We start from the raw sequence: 20,360 nt of genomic DNA, 5'->3' as shown, positions 1-20,360 counted from the left end.
AATGACCCACTCCATCTCTTTTGATTGATTTTAGTTTGAAGTCTATTTTGTTAGATATTACAATAGCTATATCAGCTTGCTTCTAAGGTCCATCTGATTGGGAGGTCTTTTCCCAACCCTTTATTCTCAAGTAATGTCTGTCTTTGAAGTTGAGGTGTGTTTCTTGTATGCAGCAGAAGGATGGATCCTGTTTTCATACCATTCTATTAACCTGTGTCTTTTTATAGGCAATTTGAATCCATTGATATTAAGGGTTATTGATAACCAGTGATTGTTCATTCTTGTCATTTTTTGCTGATAGTATATGTGTGTTTTCCTTCTTTGGGATTTGCTGGTGTGGGATTATCTATTGCCTATGTTTTTGTGGGTGTGACTAACTTCCTTTGGTTGGAGTTTTCCTTCTAATGTTTTCTTTAGGGATGGATTTGTGGATAGATATTGTTTAAATCTGGTTTTGTCATGGAATATCTTTTTTTTTTCTGTCTATGGTGATTGAAAGTTCTGCTGAGTATAGTAGTCTAGGCTGGCATCTGTGGTCCTTTAGTGTCTGAATAATGTTTGTCTAAGACCTTTTGGCTTTCAGAATCTCCATTGAGAAGTCAGGTGTTATTCTGATGGCTCTGCTTTAATATGTTATGTGGCCTTTTTCCTTTGCAGCTCTTAATATTCTTTCTTTATTCTGTATGTTTAGTGGATTATTATGTGGAGAGAGGCCTTTTTGTGTGTGTCCAGACTATTTGGTGTTCTGTAGGCTTCTTGTATCTTCATAGGCAATTCCTTCTTTATGGTTGGGAAAGTATTCGTTTATGATTTTGTTGAATATATTTTCTGTGCCTTTGAGCTAGTATTCTCCTTTTTCTATTTCCATTATTCTTAGATTTGGTCTTTTCATGGTGTCCCAGATTTCCTGGACATTTTGTGTTATGACTTTTTTGGCTTTAATGTTTACTTTGACCAATGAATCTATGTCCTTCATTGTATCTTCAGTGCCAAAGATTCTTCCATCTTTTGCATTCAGGTGATTATAATTGCATCTGTAGTTCTGGTTCATTTACCCAGATTTTCCATTTCCAGAATTCTCTCAGTTTGTGTTTTCTTTATCACCTCTATTTCAATTTTCAAGTCTTGAACTGTTTCTTTCACTTGTTTAATTGCTTTTTCTTGGCTTTCTTTAAGGGCTTTATTGATTTCTCCCAATGCATTGTTTGTATTTTTGTCAGTTTCTTTATGGGAATTTCTCATTTCTCTTTAAAGACCTCTATCATCTTCATAAATTATTTTCATGATCGTTTTCTTCTGCTTCTTCTATGTTGAGATGTTTAGGTCTTGCTGTTGTAGAACCACTAGGTTCTGGTGGTGCCAATTTTCTTTATGTTGTTCAATGTATTCTTGCAATTGCGGCTACCTGTCTCTTCTTCCAGTTGGTGCAGTCTGTGCCTGTGCCTCTTGGAGCTGCTCCAGAGGGCATTTAGGGGGTGAAGTGGGGCTCATAGATTACAGGATCCAATAGGAGGTGATAGTGAAAAGCTTGCCTACAGGAATCTTGCTTGCCAGCTAGTGTGACTGTAAAGGATGGGTAAGGGCTCAGGGTGTGCCCCAGGGTCTAGGGCCTAGAGACTGGGCTGTCCAATTGGGAGACCAGTCATTTTTTGGTCCAATGGTTGCAGGTAGTGTCTGTGTCTTAGGGAGCCACTGAGGTCATGGAGGATGGGTGGGTTTGGGGGTGGGGTAGAGTGAGACTTGTAGATTACAGGGTCTGGTGTGGGTGGTGGTGGTGGAGCAGCCTGTCCACAGTAGCCTTTCCTGCTTGTCAGCTAGTTTTGCTGTGATGGGTGGGTTGGGGATCAGGATGTGCCTCAGGGCCTAGGGCCTAGATACTGGGCTGTCCACCTCAGAGACCAGTCATTCACCTTTTGGTCCAATCAGTGCAGGTGGTATCTGTTTCTCTGGAAGGTGTGTGGAAGGTAGTATCATCATTGGGTGTTGCCCTTGGAAGGCATTAACATTGATCTTAAGCATCACTTAGCTCTTTCTCACAAAGGTTATTGCAATGTTATGCTAGATCATGTGTTTGGCCCTATCCATGTGTTACTGGCTCACTGTCAGGTTCTTTACCATCTTGTGACCCAGTGAAGGGTGCCCTGAGGCTGAATAGATGGAATAAGTGAATCATTCTTGAACTTTAACCTCCCAAACTATGAATTAATAAAGTACTTTTAAAATGAAGCATGCGGCTTCTGATAGTTTGTTAATGTAACTGAAACCACACATGATTTGTTCAGTTTTCTGTGCAGTTACATTAAAACAAAAATGGAAGAGATAAAAATAAAGTTTTCCTACTCTACCCTTCTACTGACCATTTCAATGAATTGGAGCCTGCTCTATGTCAGAGTTTTATAAAAGATATATAATGCAGATAAAGAAGGAAATGAAACCTGTATGTCATTTCTCATGGATACTCATAGAATAGGCCTGATAACTTTAGAAACTAGTATTCCTTGTGATAACTGGAAACTACAGTTAGTATTTAACCAGACATACAGAATGCCTGTACAACCATTATCCAATCACTTGTGCCAGGGAAGAGGAAAAACAGAGAATTTCAGGACATCATTGAGAAAGAATGAATGTGCTTCCAATTCCACCGTCCCTTCTTAGCCATAAAGTACAGAAACCCAGGAAAAGGTAAAGTATACAGATTAGAAATTGTAGCTGTAGTAATAGTAGTTGGCAGAATTCTTTGTTCTAATAACAAAGATTTCTTGTCAGTCAATAACCAAAGAATGTAGATCTCTGCTGAAGGTTGAAAAATGGCACAAATAGCTAAAATTTAAAGTGTTATTATGGAAGGTTAGATATGGATATATATGAAGGAAGAAGGATATATATATATATATATATATATATATATATATATATATATATATTTCATTCTTTATTTGCATTATGTGTCTTTTATAAAACTCTGACATAGAATAGGATCTAATTTGTAGCTGGAGTTTTCTCCGGTCCTGCCTGGCCCACGGTCAGGACAAATCTCTCTCACCCACCAGTCTCACAGCTGTTCAGACCCAACCAAGTAAACACAGAGAGTCTTATATTACTTATAAACTGTATGGCTGTGGCAGGCTTTTTGCTAACTGTTCTTATATCTTAAATCAACCCATTTCTATTAATCTATAAGTTGCCACGTGGCTCATGGCTTACTGGCATCTTAACATCTTCTCATGGTGCCAGCTGGCAGCGTCTCTCTGACTCAGCTTTCCTGTCCCCAGAATTCTCTTCTCTGCTTGACCTGCCTATACTTCCTGCCTGGCTACTGGCCAATCAGCATTTTATTTATACAGAGTGATATCTACAGCATCAATTCATTGAAATGGCCAGTCAAAAGGTAGAGTAGGAAAACTTTATTTCAATCTCTTCTATTTTTGTTTTATTGTAACTGTGCAGAAAAATATATGATATATCATTACCTTCTCCTTTCTCTCTCCTTCTCTCTTCCAATTGTTCAAGGCAAGATCATTTCATGTAATCCATGTTGACTTGGAACTCACTCTGTTGTCCAAACTGGCCACAAATATGGAATCCTTCTGCCTCACACTCTTAATGGTAAGGTCATAGATATAAGCCATCATATGCAGTTGATGAATATTTGAGAAGACATGAGGTCACAGTGATTGTCAAAAAGCAGCATCTTAACAGCAAGTTGCTGTCCTCAGCTAGAAAGTTAGTAATAATTAACTGGCAATACCTAGTTTGCTGTGGCTGTGTGAAACTGATCCCTAAACCATGGGATTTTAAAGAAGGTATTATACAATAAGACTCATCTATATTCTCTGTATATGAAGGGAAACAAATGGTCTTCCAGACATTAAACCTCCTTACTAAGCAGGCTTAGACTTCACAGGATGCTAACTAGACACATATATCACTGGATCAAGGCCTCATGCTACAGGTGAAATAGAGCATAGAGATGTAGGGGGCAACATGTGCTTTCCCATCAATGCTTTCCCATGAGCAGGTTGACCTCCAAGATGAAGAAGCATTCTCTGTAACTCAACAACTGAGTTGCAATGAAATTGACATGGGTTATTTTAAAGATCAAACACCCAATCTATCCTTAAATCTCATATCAGGGCATGAGTGCCTAGGATGGGACATTCACTGCAGTGCTGTTCATTATTACATTTGAAACATTGTACATACCAATTTCCATGCAACTAGAGTTAACATGAAGCTGGTCGCTCCATTTCATAAGAAAATGTATTAGGAGGACTTCGCAGTATCCTTAGCAAGAGGTTATTTCCTGTGGACTAGAGTGATGACAGGAAGAGAGAAGGACATGTATTTGTTTGGGTTATACTGGACTGGAGACAGAGACAGGATTCAGAGGCAGATCAGAGGCAGAAAAGTCTCAGAGGAGACTGCCCTAGCAAGTGAAATGGGCTAGAGGAAAGGGGGGTTGTGATGGACCAATGATGTCTCACAAAGCAGAAAGCATTCCTGGTGAATGTCTGTGAAGTCAGACTAGTTCTGACACCAGGCCCATTAACTTCTGGTTTAGTTTTGACCTCATCACTCAACATCTTTGAGTCTGTTTCCCCTTCTATAATCATTGTGAAATTAAATCAAATCAAACCAAAGCCAGAATGCTCTGCTCTGACCCTTGGCTGCCATGCTGCTCCCTCAGCCTTTCTTACTGAGAGGGAAAGGTGAATAGTTTACCTGACATCCATTTGTGAAAAGAAGAGTAGATATAGATTTGATCTCTCAATGAATCTGGCCAATCAAAGAATCAATCAAGTAAATAAGGTAAGTCAAATGGTGAGCTAATGCACACAGTGACTTTGTATCCTGTGAGGAACAAAGGCTGGCTTCCACTCCCAAGGCCAAGACTCAGAACCTGCTAGCCATCACCAAAATCCCATTCTCAAAATGACAGTATATGGGGTGAGAGATTTTGGCTAGCTAGTATCACATGCTAATATGCAGATAAGTGGCCAAAGGGTGACCTTAGAGAGAGCCAAACTTCAAGGAGCACAAAAATCTGAAAGCATGGATATAATACACCTAGTAATGTGCTGTCTTCACATCCATTAGTCTGAACTCAGACCTACTCTTGGTGCATTCATCTAATCATTTTAATCCATTTAAACCAATAACTCAAAATCAGAGCCTTTTAAGTGATCCCAAGCTGCTGATTTTATGCATGTTCTGAAAAAATAAGGGGAAATAATTTCAACTCTCATTTCATCCTTTGGCACAGCTAATTCTTGCTTACTGTTCTACATTATTGTAGGAACTTTGCTGGAGGCAAAGACAGGGAATTACCATCAGTGGGCAGTGTCATGTTGCTTGCAATAGATGCATAAACTGCAGAGGATGTCATTAGTGTTTTTGATCTTAGCCATTCTGACGGGTATAAGGTGATATCTCAGAGTTTTGATTTGTATTTCTCTGATGATTAAGGATGTTGAGCATTTCTTTAAATGTCTTTTAGCCATTTGTGATCCTTCTTTTGAGAATTCTCTCTTTAGCTCTTTAGCCCATTTTTTAAATTGGATTTTTCAGTATTTTGATGTCTAGTTTCTTGAGTTCTTTATATACTTTGGATATCAGTCCTCTGTCCGATGTGGGGTTGGTGAAGATCTTTACCCATTTTGTAGGCTGTCTTTTTGTCTTATTGACCATGTCTCTTGCCCTACAAAAGCTTCTCAGTTTCAAGAGGTCCCATTTATCAATTGTTGTGCTCAGTGTCTGTGCTGCTGGTGTTATATTTAGGAAGCGATCTCCTGTGCCAATGCATTCAAGAGTACTTCCTACTTTCTCTTCTATTAAGTTTAGTGTAACTGGATTTGTGTTGAGGTCTTTGATCAACTTGGACTTGAGTTTTGTGCATAGTGACAGATATGGATCTATTTGTAATCTTTTACATATTGACATCCAGTTATGCCAGCACCATTTGTTAAAGATACTTTCTATTTTCCATTGTATAGTTTTGGCTTCTTTGTCAAAAGTCAGGTGTTCATATGTGCATGGATTAATGTCAGGGTCTTCAATTTGATTCCATTGGTGTGTATGTCAGTTTTTATACCAGTGCCAAGCTGTTTTTATAACTATAGCTCTATAGTAGAGCTTGATGTTAGGGATGGTGATGCCTCCAGAGGTTGCTTTATTATACAGGATTCTTTCAGCTATCCTGGGTCTTTTGTTTTTCCATATGAAGTTGAGTATTTTTCTTTCCAAGTCTGTGAAGAATTGTGTTGGGATTTTGGAAGACTCCTCTACTGTTGGTGGGAATGCAAACCTGTACAACCACTGTGGAAATCAGTATGGCAGTTTCTCAGAAAATTGGGAATTAATCTATCTCAAGACTCAGTCATACTACTCTTGGGCATATACCCAAGGAATACTCAATCATACCACAAAGACACATGCTCAACTATGTCCATAGCAGCACTATTTGTAATAGCCAGAACCTGGAAACAACCTAGATGCCCGTCAACTGAAGGATGGATTAAGAAAATGTGGTACATATACACAAAGGAGTACTACTCAGCAGAGATAAACAATGACAGCATGAAATTTGCAGGCAAATGGATGGAACTAGAAAATATCATCGTGAGTGAGGTAACCCAAACCCAGAAGTACAAACATGGTATGTATTCACTCATAAGATATGAAGCAAAGAACAATCAGACTGCAACCCACAGAACTAGGGAGGCTATATAGCAGGGGGGACCTAGGATGATTGTGGCTTATAATAAGTTTTAGTTTTACTCAATTACTGGGCAAGCCTCAATCAAACATTTCACTATTAGGGTAAGAATTTATACTATATCAAGCTGATAATAGAAAAATAAATTAATTAATTTAAAAAATAAGATTAAAAAATACTGCAGAGGATGCTTGTCATCAAGACTGAGTTGTGTTGCTATTAGAACTTGAGTTATTAGGAGAAAGGCTAGGAGGCAGGGATCAGTGGTTAACAGTACTTGTTCTTGCAGAGGGCATGGATTCCCAGAACCCATATTGTAGTTTGAAACTGTTCTTTACTTCAGTACTAGGGCATGTGATGCCCTCCGATGACTTTTAAGGTATACACATGGTGAACATGTGAGTAAAACACATATCCATATGAAACAAACAAAAATCTAAAAAAAAAAAAGAAAATGAAGAAAACTTGCAGATAGATTCCTGTTTTAACCTGGCATATTAGTTACTTTTCTCATTACTGTGAATACATCCCTGAGAAGCAGCAACTACAGAAAGCAGGGTTCCACTGTGGTACAGTTTGAGGGGACAATTTATCCTGGGAGGGAGGCCATGACACAACGGTAATACTGCATGTGTAGTCAGGAAGCAGGGGGAGGTGCTCAGTCTGCTTTCTCCTGTGTGTTAAGTATGAGACCCCAGTCCACAGAATAGTGCTATCCACATTTGTGGTAGACCTTCCCTCTCCTGAGTTAAACCATATGCCAGAGGTATGTCACCTCAGTGATTGTGATGATTAGTGTTAATTTTCAGCCCCAGAGAACCTAGAATCACCTGGGAGAAGGGCTGCTGGACTTGCCTGTGGGGATTCTCAGGATTGTGTTAATTGGGAAGACCTGTCCACTGAGGGCAGTGTAATTCCCTGGCTTGCAAGCATGGCTCTGACTGTGATTATGATGTGACTATTTACTTTATGCTCCTGCCCCTTGACTTCCCCGCCATAATAGACTGGACCCTTGAAGTATCATCCAGAGTATGTCTCTAAGTCACATTTGCCTGAGGTTTTATATTTTGAGAAGAAATTAAAACAATGAAGAGATTCCAAATCCAGTCATCACACCTGGTAGACGTGTACAACTTCTTGCAGATATTAGTTTAGATTTACACTTTTCTCTGTCAAGAATTTTTTAATATTTGAAAAAATTTTAAATACCTAAAATCTGGTCTTACTTTTATGATGGGTGAAAAACCAAGCCAGGAACATACTAATTGTTTTAAAGGTCAAGAAGGAAGTTCTTCTTGTACCATTGTTGAACTAGGTTGTCATGGGATATCCTTGAGCTGAGAGCAACTAAACATTTTGAAAGTAATGGTAACTTATTTTTCTGAGCTCTCAAGATGATTGCTCCAAAGAAGAATAGCATGAAAAAGCCAAGCCAAGTTTTTGAAAGGCTCTTGGAGACAAAAATAAGGAAAATAATATTTTGGGACCATCACAGGGAAGGAATCATAGCTCTCAAGCCTTTATTTGGGTTCTCAAGGGTTCTCTGCAGGAGTAAGGAGAAACAAACACAAGATCTGAGGGTAACCAAATCAGCTACTGATTCAACCTGGGAAGTCTTCCCTGAGCTGCCCAACAGAGAAGGGGTCCTCCCTAGAAGAAGGTAGCTCTCAGGCTCCCACTTTATCTGTATATTCATGATGTAGTCCGGAACTCAACCAAAAATAAAGAACCAGGTACACACGGAGAGCAGGTGGCAGGAAAGGAAGCAGGGACTGAATGAGGCATGATCAAGTGATATTTAACTCACCGTGGGTGTTAACCATGATCAGTGCTCACAGACTGACAAGGTGCATCTTGTTAGAAAATTGGAAACTGTAAGAATAGTGAAAAGGACATCCCCCAAATAAAATTGTCAGAGTGGAAATTTACAAATTCAAACAAAGGTTTTAATGCAAGATCCACAGCTAACAAAAAATTAGCTACAAGATAAATGAGATTGTTGGCAATACTGAGAAAAGTTCATCATTGTGCTGAACAACTTGTTAGCTTTGATGAACTGGTTGGTTGGCAAACCTACAACCTTCTGTATAGCTGTTGCCTGGAGTGTTCACTAACTCACTTGTGTTTGGTCCTGGAGGGATGTAGCATAGGGTTAGAGAATCCTGCCCACTCAGTCCAGAACTGTGATGGTTTGGGTTGTCATTATCATTACAGCCCTAGATGTCCCAAAGACGATCCTGGGAACAGTTAAGGCTTGCTTGCCTCTTGTGACTTTTATGACTCACTAACTGCAGGGTGTCCCTAGTTTTTTTTCTCTTGGAATTTACGATACAAAATGTAGCCCCTACTGGCCCCACCCATCTCTAGCACAGTTGATGCCAACTTCTGCTTTTGAAATATGGAAACTATACTAGGTCCTAACTTTTTGATTATACAAAAAAAGGAGAATGCTTTTGATGTACTCAAATTGCATTCCTGTATTATCAGTACATCCGAGACAGTTCTTCCTCTGCCACCATCACTGAAACTCACTGGGGATGCCTCTTTACAGTTTTGAGATCATTCCTCAGGCAAACCCTTGGCCCACTAAAACCCAAGAATTGTTATTTTGTGTTAGGGACTTCCTGTTTTCCTTTGGAACCATTTAGACAACTTACTGCAAATATATTCATAATAAGAAATATAAGAAAGGTTAGACCTTCCTGGGCATGTGAGGTCATTGATCACTGTAAAATATTTCAAGCATAAAGTCTGAAAACATGCAAAGATTATTGTTTGCTAGTGTTTAACACTGAATTTATTTGGGAGCAAGGTGCAAGTGAGAGGTCTGGGTAACTATTCACCCATGTAATTCGTAAAATATAATATTTTATCAGAGCTATGTTCCAAAGAAGACCTCACTAGAAATGATCCCCTGGCATCTACCAGTGGTGACATCTTCCCAGGGTTGATGGATAACTAATGGGAGAGTCTAATGCGTTGGCCTGCCTGCATTGTATAGGAGATCTGTCAATCATGTTTGCTAGCAGGCAGATGAGTACAGAAATAAATGACAACCTTAGTATATCCCCCATTGTCCATGTCCTGAAAGATGGATGACAGTGGTCAGGTGCACTTTCATTTTGCTGATATGATACAGCTAACTGTTATGACAAGCACACTTCCATAAACTGCCTGGACTTCAGCACTCTTGTGACCTGACAATTACTAAACTTGAAGAAAACACACTGAATGTGTTTTAATTGAACTCCATGTTATATCTGAGTCTAAATCAATTCAGTGCATACCAAAGGGGCTTCAAGCACTTATCACAGAGCTCCTGATCACGAAGAAGTGGCATGCACTTAGGATTTTGAGGACTGGAATTGAATCTAAGCTCCAGGGTGCATGATTTGTTTTTACTCTAAGGAAAAAAAAATCACTTTTGCAATTTGAAACTCTATAACACAGAACCATTAATTCATAGAATATTTTGGGAATTGATTAAAAGATTGCATATAAATCCATATGTGTTTCCTTGGTATAATGATTCTTCTGTTTGCTTTTCTTCATGGGGCTGTGAAGGTTACACCATTTGTTTAGAGAGAGCACATATTCTGTACATTTTGACTCACATATCTGTTACTAAACCCAGGTCCAGCTGCTTGCTTCCCAGAGGCTAATGGATGTACTTGAGATGAAAATGAAGATTTAAGTATAGGTTGTTGTATGTGTGACACTTTTTCCAGTGACTCAGTTTGCTCCTCTGTTAATAAATGAAGCCAGTAGCTAAGGTTAATTACACCAGATACAGAGAGTGCCAACAAATGGTTCTGTACTCCCTTCACTTTCGCTCCTAGAAGAACTGGGACACAGTGAAATTTAGATATTTTCCTTTGAGTAATAGTTTTAAACATGCTATTCAAAGACATTCTCTTTTCTTGGGAGGAACAAAGCATTCCAAAACAATACAAAGGAACTGTTAATTCAAGATGGATCACTGAACACAGATACCATTTCCCCATGTTCAGATAACAGAAAGAGGATTGGAAACTGAAGTAGCCTCATAGCGTAGGAACTGTTGATGACATTTCCAGATCAGGTTAGGCAGAGGTTGTCTTTCTACCCCCTGTGAAGGGTTGTTGTCTGGGCTGGGTGTTTCTGGGTGTTTTTGGTGCTTTATTCAAAGCATAAAAAAGTGCTCAGAGATTGTAAAGGTGGCAACATTCAAAAGCAAAGCCATAGTGAAGATCAGGCACCCTGGAAACAGGGGCTTTGGTTATCCCTCTTTGGGGAAAAGCTGCTTGCCAGAGGTGTAGCTTGGTTAGTTCTTGTTTGATTGACAGGTTATGTAACTTTTTCTCTACTGCATAAGTCATTACCCATCGTGCATCTGATTTTAATCATATGCATGCCCAATTATGCACAAGTATAAGATGGCAAATAGGAGATTGTGGTGGTTGAATGAGAAATGCCTCCCATAGGCTTGGGTATTTCAACACTTGCTTACCAGCTGGTGGCAATGTTTGGGTCACAGTGTTGTGACTAAATACCTATGAGAAGCAACCCAAGGGAGGAGAGGTTTGATTCTTATTTGGGAGGATACAGTCCATTATGTCAGAGCAGGTTGTGCAGAAGGACTAGCTCCAGTGCAGGCAGCTGCTCCATGTCTCCACAGATCAGGAAGCAGTTGGAGAGAAATGCAGGTGCTCAGCACGTCTTGTCCTCCCTTGTCCTTTGTACTCAGTCTGAGACCTCAGCACCTAACATTTCCCACTTAAAAGTAGCAATGCCACAGCAAAGTTCTGAGTGATTCCATGTGGTTACACAAATAAAACAATCAGTAGGATGCTTGTGAGGCAATCTTCTGATGTCCTTCTAGGAGAGGGAAGAGAAGGACAAAACTCAAGAAAAAGATGCATACCATGTCCCATGCTGCCCAATGTTGCAGCCAGCAGCCATGTGTAACTGATACAAATGGGGCCAGCCCTCAGTATGAGGGTGTACTTCAATTACAGAATATTTGTCAAATTTTAAAGCTGTAATTGAAATATATTGAGAATATTTTATATTAAATGGTGACATATCTTGGATAAAGTTAGAAAAACAATATATTAAAATAACACACCGTTAAATTTATTTCTGCCCTTCTCAGTTTTGCATGGTGAGATATGCATACAATCTCAGTTCTGGGCAGAGAGAGACAGGAGTTTGGACCCGGCCAGGGATGCACAGCAAGATCCTGTCTCAATAACCAAAGAAGAAAATAGAAAAGGAAAAACTGGAGTTCCACATGCAGCTCACAGTTGTGGTCCATACCATCTTCCTGTTGGATCTTGTTGAGGGGGTAAGGGGAAGGAGGAGATTACCCAAGTGATGGAAGTTAAGTTTCTGGGGCTAATTAAAACTATGACTTTTGAAAGTTAAAAAAAGTCTCACTGAGAAAGGTGGCTATTACAAATGGCAGGGCTCTTCTCCAGCAAAAGGAAGTAGACATCTGCAGAGCCACACAAAAAACTAGCTGCAAAGGCTTCATTCAGACTTGCTTCCTTCTAGAGTCTGCCAGAAGATGAACTACCAACTTCAAGTGACACGGGAAACTTGGTGGAACTTTAAAACTTGCTGCCCATTAAGTCAGGGGTGAGAAGATGGGAGATGTGTTTAGACATGACAAAGGTTCAGAAAGTTTCTCACTGCAGACCATTTCCCAGGGAGCTGTGTAAAGATGGATGTCACCAAGCCAGGAAAGGAGGAGATCTCCTATGGTAGAGAGATGTGGGGAAGGAGGAACTATGGAATCAGGTCAGAGACCACTTGGAAGTGACTGTAAACTATGCCTTTAAGTTAGGTCAGGGAACACACACTTAAGTAGAAAAGTAGATTATCTTCAATGAAAACTAGAATGGATTTGACATTACCAACAAGACACAGAAATAGGTAAAGCTAGTTCTGCTCTGGGGTGGAAACCATGCTTCTTTTCCTGAGAGGGAAAAATTAGGTGCACACTCTACAGGATGGACACACACACACACACACACATACACACACACACACACACACACACACACACACACACACCATGGACTATGCAATTTGACATGCCAGAGTAATGAGAATGTCCTAGGTCTTTGCAGGAAGAACTTCCTCCCCTCCAGCTAGATGACGGTGGACCATCTGTCACAGAGAAAAGGAACTATAGCTTTAAATTACTACATAACTAAGTCACAGTAATATAAACTGTATTTATTAGTTTTAATTCTAAGAATGTCTGAGACTTAACAAGCTAGTGTTAAGCAACTTGCCTACAATAGTAACTTCACAGCCTCTCTTGAGGGACCATCAGGTTTCATCCAGGTTGCTAGAGCTAATATTGGGCTGGGGTGTGACCAGGCACTTGACTTAAAGGACATTGGGCAAGAGAGATCCTGTGGAGAGGGGTCTGGACTCACATTTTCTTCCAGAAGGGAACTAGCAACTCCATAACACCTCCCAACTCCATGCCCAAGTCTCAGCTCATAAACTCATCTGTGCCTCTTATTCATCATCAAAAATTTGACTTGAGAACCAATATGCCATAAATTTAAACCCTAGAAAGCACAAAACTTCTGCTCTTCCAACCTGACCTTTGTGTGGTCGCAGAAGAGATGACACCCTCAAACATTTCAGCATCACCATACTCCATTTTCCACTTGAGGAAAACACAACCACACAGAGCAGGGGGCACTTGTGTAAGAAAATGAAGAGTTTTATGAACCCCAGAATGGTCCATTTCAGGAGGAAGCCAAATTGCTTCATTTGGTTTATATTCAGTTTGTATTCTCCAGTATCATATTTTTATTTCTAGGGTGAATAGCTTATTTTGAAGGTAATCATTTGTAGTCCTTAGAACAGGATTTAACACAGGGCTGTAGCTTTCTGGTGTATCTACTCTGGCCACTGCTGAGCATCACCACTGTGTCTGGGCACCCTGAGAACCCAATTATTTGAAACTCACAAGTTTGTCTCCAAATCAGATCATTCTGACTCGCACTGCACTGGTTCCCTATTTCAGACTTAAATTGCTCCATGAACTCTCACTCATTCTTAAAGCACAAAATTTGGACTCCCACTTGCTCTCACAGTCCCTCAGGGCAACAATGACGTACAGGCCTTGTCTTCCTCTGGCTGTGTGTCCTGCCTATTACCCACACCACTTGGTCCAGCTTTCATTTATCAGAATCATGCTTGGGCTTCTAGGACATTTGTATGGATGCCCACTTACTGCCTTTGCTCCTTAAGGAAAAAACTGAGTTGTGTTTGTAAGTACTGTTTCCCTTGTTAGGCATTGTTGGAAAATCTAATTTTTTTCTGCAGCTGTTTACTCCTGCATCCTTTTCTTCAACCATCATACATTTTTCAGTGGCTGGACACCTAATGAGACAGTCAGAAGATGTCTCCAAGCGATTTGACTTCCCAGGCTGACATGCCTGGCTTGGATTTTCAATTAAAAGAAAGTTGAAAAGAGAGAGAAGAAAGCAAGCAAGTAATTAAGTAGCACCAGGGTCTTGGCAGAAGCTGTTAAATGAATTATTTAATGAACCAGTTTGATGCAAGGAACCTGGCTCCCCTGGCTTTCACTTCCTATGTAGCCTGGGTGGCAGCTTCCTGGGGCTTTGTTGTGTGCTCACAGGAGGGGCCACCACATCTGTGGGGACATGAGGAATCTGCCAGATGAATGCTTTGTAGCACAATGTGAGCTGGGCAAAGGCTCTGCTTGGAAATGACCTCCCTGTAGAAAGAGGCTGTGTCTGGGAACGCCTGATAGACCAAGGGAGGATGCAGAAGGACTGGCTTTCTCTAAAACAAATGAACAAAAGACCAAAGACCCCATCTCTATACACACACACCCACACCCACACCCACACACCCACCCACACCCACACACACACTCCTCTGTGGTGGTGGTGGTGGTGTGTGTGTGTGTGTGTGCGCGCCCGCCGCACTCGCCCCCTTCTCTGTGTGTAGGAACACATATATTTAGGTGTCTGTGGAGATCAGAAGCAGACCCCTGGAGCTGGAGTTACAGGCAACTGTGAGCTGCCTGATGAGGAACAAACTGAACTCAAGTCCTCAGCAAGTGCAGCATCTACTCTTTTTGTTTTGTTTTGTTTGTTTGTTTGTTTTTGGTTTTTCGAGACAGGGTTTCTCTGTGTAGCTTTGCGCCTTTCCTGGAACTCACTTGGTAGCCCAGGCTGGCCTTGAACTCGCAGAGATCCGCTTGCCTCTAGGCCTCCCGAGTGCTGGGATTAAAGGCGTGCGCCACCACCGCCTGGCACAGCATCCACTCTTAACCACTGAGCATCTTTCTAGGCCCCAGGAAGAACTTTCTTTAACAAGCATCCTGATATGAGCCCAGGGTTTCATGGTCCAATAAATTTAAGCAGCTCAAACTGAGTAAGGCAGCACCTGGGTTTCATTATTTCATGTTTACTTGCCCTCTTCTTTAGTTACAAAGGCAAAACGCATTATCATACTCTCGGGCTACACTTAACATCTGGTCTACCTGTTTAATTTGCAACCTCTTGGGTCAAGCATGTGACTAGCGGACATTGGGAAAAGACATAGATATTAGGACGATTAGAAGCCACACAGGGCTGAGTTTGAGCAACGGTGCCCACTATTTGGCATCTCAGCTGCCTCACCAGGAGCACCATATATATGGCAAATCCTGCCGTCATGTCAGAGAACGCTGTTTCAGTGCAGCTGGGGTGCCATATGACTGGGATAAACCCTGCTCATGGAATGCTGCACCAAGCCAGATGAACAACATTCATTCATACACAGTTGTTCTCAGACTCTGATTTCCTCACTAAAGGCAGGAGGCCACACTGCCCATACTGGCCTGGTTCTGTGGACTCTACTGGAGGGAGGAGTCCTTCAAGACTGCATCAACCAATATCACGGAGTGACAGTGAACTAAAGGTGCATTTCCTACACATTCCCTACTGGATACATCATTGAAAGTGACATGAACTGGGCTTTAAAGCTTTTATCTTGACATGGAGTCTCTTGTAGTAAAGCTGGTCTTGAACTCATGATCTTCATCTCTCCATCTCCCCAGTGCTACCATTTACAAATATGCACCACCACACTTGGCTCTCAAACAGTTTTTTATATCCCACACTATCCAGTGAAATATCTCATGACTAATGTTTTGGAGTTATTGGTAACAGGAGTAACTGAGAGACCGACATGTATAGATAGAGATATGACAGCGATACACACAAAACCCAAGAGGTGTCTCACATCTCAGCACTTACTTTGACTTCATTATTACATTTTTTTCTTCTTGCTTCTGATTTTCTTTTCTTCTCTGCTTAAATTAGATTATTGACCACTTTTTTTTGACCAGCACTTTCAGCCACAGCAAGTAATTATGTTTTTACTGGGAAAACAAATTTTAGTAAATGAAGTCTAATTTCTATCAAAACTGGCATGTGGTAGGTATTAATATCAAACAAGAAATGCTCTTTCCTTGGCTTTGGATATCTTATTTTCAATTTCTAATATTTTTCCATTAAAATTCTTAATGCATTTGTATTATGCACCTACAGAGACATTTGTTCTCATGTACTCTAAGCATGCACTATGTAGTTTGATAATCTTTTCTGGTAGTGTAAAAAATATTTGAGAATTGAATGTACTACTTCCAGAAGATTTACCAGACTTTTGGGTAAGATGGTATAAAATCCAGGCAGGGCAGAAAATATTGCTGATACTCAACTTTCATCACAAGACAGTCTCTGAATAAGAGGAATTAGCTCACACTAATACCCCTCCCCAGGCATCCGCAAACTGGACATTCACAGCCACCAGAGATTTGGAGATTTTACTTGGTTAATGGAGTAAGAAAAAGGAAATTAGAAGTTCTGAGAAGCACTTAGGTGGAGAACCTTTGAGTCAAGGGCAGGAAGTGTCTTCCCTCTGTTTCTGTATCTGTTGCTGAGGAACATTTTCCTACGTGCATGCTGGCCTTGACTCTGGGGCCTGCTGCCCCAGCATCTCTGGTGCTAGGATTACAGAAGCACACTGCCCCATCAGGCTCTTTCCTCTTCTAAAATTTCTTAATGAGGTTTTAGGCTATCATACAAATTCATGGGTTTCCGTATGGCATCTTCACTTAGATGTGTTACTATATTTTATCTTATTTGCCTTGCCCTGTCCACCTCTAGACCCCTTTCTCTACTCAAACTGATTTTCTTCTTCCAAGTAGTCCTAACTTTGGCTTTTTAAAATAAATCACATGTACTGAATTCTAATACTGCCCATTTGACTTGAGACTTTCTCCTCTTTCCTGAAGCCCTTTCTAGTTTCATGATCTACACACACACACACACACACACACACACACACACACACACACACTAAATTTAGGCTCCACACCTGAGGAAAAAATGTGACATTTGTCTGCATCTGGCTTATTTCACTTAACATAATGATTTCTAGTTGCATGCATTTCCTGCAAATGTCAAGATTCTTCTTTACTTTTAAAATAAATTTCATTGGAAAGAGAAATTATAGATTTGCAGTAAAATTGAATGGTTAGCTTCAATCCTAGGGCTCCACTTGTATTGTGTTACTGCCCTTTTGTTCTGTTGAAAGGTGGAGAGGAGGTTCAGTGTTTGTTTGTGCTACTGTCCTTTTATTCTGCTAAAAGGCAAGGTGGTAGTGGCTGGTGTTTGTGCCCCCAAATCTCTGGGGTGCTAATCTCAGCTCACATATTTTTCTATTTAGCCCCACTCACCTTTTCATTAACTTTTTCATTATATATTTTGAATTCATGAAATGTATTTTTGACCTTCCAAACTTTGCTTTACAAATAACTTCTGAAAACAGTTGTATAATCTGGGAAATATTTATGCACTTTTCAGTCAAGTAGTGAACATGGTTAGAATATACATAATTTTTTACTATGATGGAAATAGAGAGGAAGATAAATTTAGAGCACAATGACAAGTTGCCCAGGACATCCTACACAGCAATGATTGTATGCAGTGTGAATTATCTGTTCAGCTCTTGGGCAAAAGTTGAACACTGACAATGATACATGTATTTTAGACGTGGTGAATGTTTTATGAGAAGATAAAATTACTGTGCATTGACAAAATAAGGTTCTTTTTTTTCCTTGGGAAGTTAATTCAGTTTTGATGAATATTCTTATATTTCTGGAAGTTATTTTTGACACTGGCCACCAATAAAGATATCTCATCATTAATTATTTGGCAGTTTCAGAATTAGTGCATTGTTAATTTGCTATCAGCTCCCACCTCAGTCTTCCTATGATGACAATGAATCCATAGTTTTTCTTCATAAAATAATAATCATTTAAAACTGTGCATACAAGTGAGGCATGGTGGCTCACACATGCAATTCTAGCACTCAGGAGACTGGAGCAGGAGGATTGCCATGGGTTTGAAACTAGCCTACACCACAGAAAATCACAAGACAGCCTGGCTTCAGAGTAAAACCCTGTGTTAACAAACCAACAAATCACCCAAACACATTCATTTTAATCTTATGGTGGTTTTAAGATAGAATGAAATAAAAAAGATAATAGAAGATTGTCACGTTTTTGTTTCCTTTGTGTTTAGGAATGTTGTAAGAAAGATTAGGCTTTGTTTGTTTGAAAATCCCATTGTGAAGAAGGTTTACTATATACAACATTACTGTCAGCTCAGCCCACCCCCTCAGCCTGGACATCACTGTACGTGGGATAAAGAAGTGTATTGTTCCATGGATCAGACCAGAACGCCTCTAAGATTGATTAGCTTAGTCTTTGATGGCATTATTTCTAGACTCTTATTATTAGGTTCAGGATAGAATCTTAAATGTTAGGGACAAGAGTGAAGATTTGTTATGGCATTAAGTTGCTAGGAGGTTGTTCTCAGCCATTGTCCCATGTGTCACAAAACCATGTGCCTCATGTCACAGTCCATGTTCAATGCACTGTTCACCTCTTCTTTTGTCAGTAGAGAAAATAGTGTCACTTAATGTCCGTGTCTTATTTGATACTGGTAGAGCAATGCTTAATTTCTCTCTTATAAATAGAAATAGATATGGATTTAAAGAGATAATTGAGAAATCAATGATAAGTTTTAATCACATAGTACTTGATTAATGATAACATAATATAGCCAATTTAAGAAAATTTTCAATACCATTAAAATTTCTCATTTCCGCCAATAAAGTCGAAATCTAATAGAGAAAAATTCTAGGCTGATAGTGCCAACTTGAAAGTCAACACAATTCCCCAATGCAAGACTGAAGAAGCCAGTAACTTCTAAGCAGACATCTGCAGCTTGAATCTGAAATATGCCCCCACAGGCTCAGGTTTTTACTTGCACATCCCTACTATGTGCTATTTTGAGATCTATACAAGTAGTAGAAGGTGAGGCCTGGCTGGCAGAGATAGATCATTGGGAATGAGACTATGAGACTTGAAGCCTGGTCCATTCCTCCCTGCCTCCTCCTCCTCCAATATGTGAGTCAGATGCACGGCCAGCTCCTGCCATGAAGCCTCTCCATCTGGACTAAGTCTACACCCTCAAAGGGGCCATATCTTCTGAAATTGTGAATGGAAATACACCTTTCTTCACTTAAGTTGCTACCACATTTCAACAAGAAAAGTAACTAACAAAACAATGAAGATCACAATTTGAGTCACTTGCTGACAAATGTCAGAGCTAAAGAACAGGTTTTAAAATTCGAAATTGACAGCAAACCAAATCCAGGTTTTAACTTACCTACAAAACGAAAAAGCCTTTCTGCCTAAATTAACTTCAGTGTGTTTCATGTTTTTATTATAGAACATCTTAATTTAAATAAGCCAAAATTTGTACTGAATGCATTTCAGACTTAAAAATATGTGGGTACGGGTTATGCAGGTTTCAATTCTGTTTCCAGTGCTTTATGCTCTATAAGGCAATCTTTCAGGGCAAGAGAAGGCCGGCACTCCCATATTCTGGAGCCAGCTATTTTCACTTATACTAGCATTGGAGACAACATATGAATGCATGTAACCAAACATATAACTGAGAAGTCGTTATCCAAAATGCACAGCTGTAGAACTTGGTAGCATCTTGGTTCTTGGCTAGGTCCCCATGTCATGTGGGTATAAAGTCTACAGAGACACAAGGCATGGTCTTTGCTTCCTTCCTTCATGGTCCCTCTACCCTCCTACTTTGTTTTGCTCCTTCTCTCTTCTCTTTTTTCTCTTCTCTCCCCACAACCCTTTACTAAATTCACAGTTAGTTTAAGAAGTTCTTTCCGATGTGACAGACCTTAATAAAGTGTGAGCCATGGCTTAAGAAAAGTCTTAGTTTTAATTTAAAGTCAGCATATGCTATCTCCATTCGCCATGGCACTTGTCATTGGGGTGGAAGAAGAAGGTTATTGTGGGTTCTAGTAATCTTCTCTGTCTGCAAGTGACTCAGTCCACAGGAGCAATCTCTGTTCAAATGTCATCTCTACCTCTCAACAGTAACATGACCATAGGAGGTGGTGTTTGTCTCATTTTCTGAGATAACACAGTGCTAGCAGGGTTGCTGTTCTCACTAAGGTAGCATAAAGACCCTGGAAAGGTGTCTTATTCTTGGAAGGCTTTGGCTAAATAGTAGCTCCTTCC

The sequence above is a fragment of the Onychomys torridus genome, chromosome 9 (genome assembly GCF_903995425.1).
Source record: "Onychomys torridus chromosome 9, mOncTor1.1, whole genome shotgun sequence".
NCBI lineage: Eukaryota > Metazoa > Chordata > Mammalia > Rodentia > Cricetidae > Onychomys > Onychomys torridus.
Note: the sequence above shows the minus strand (reverse complement) of the source record.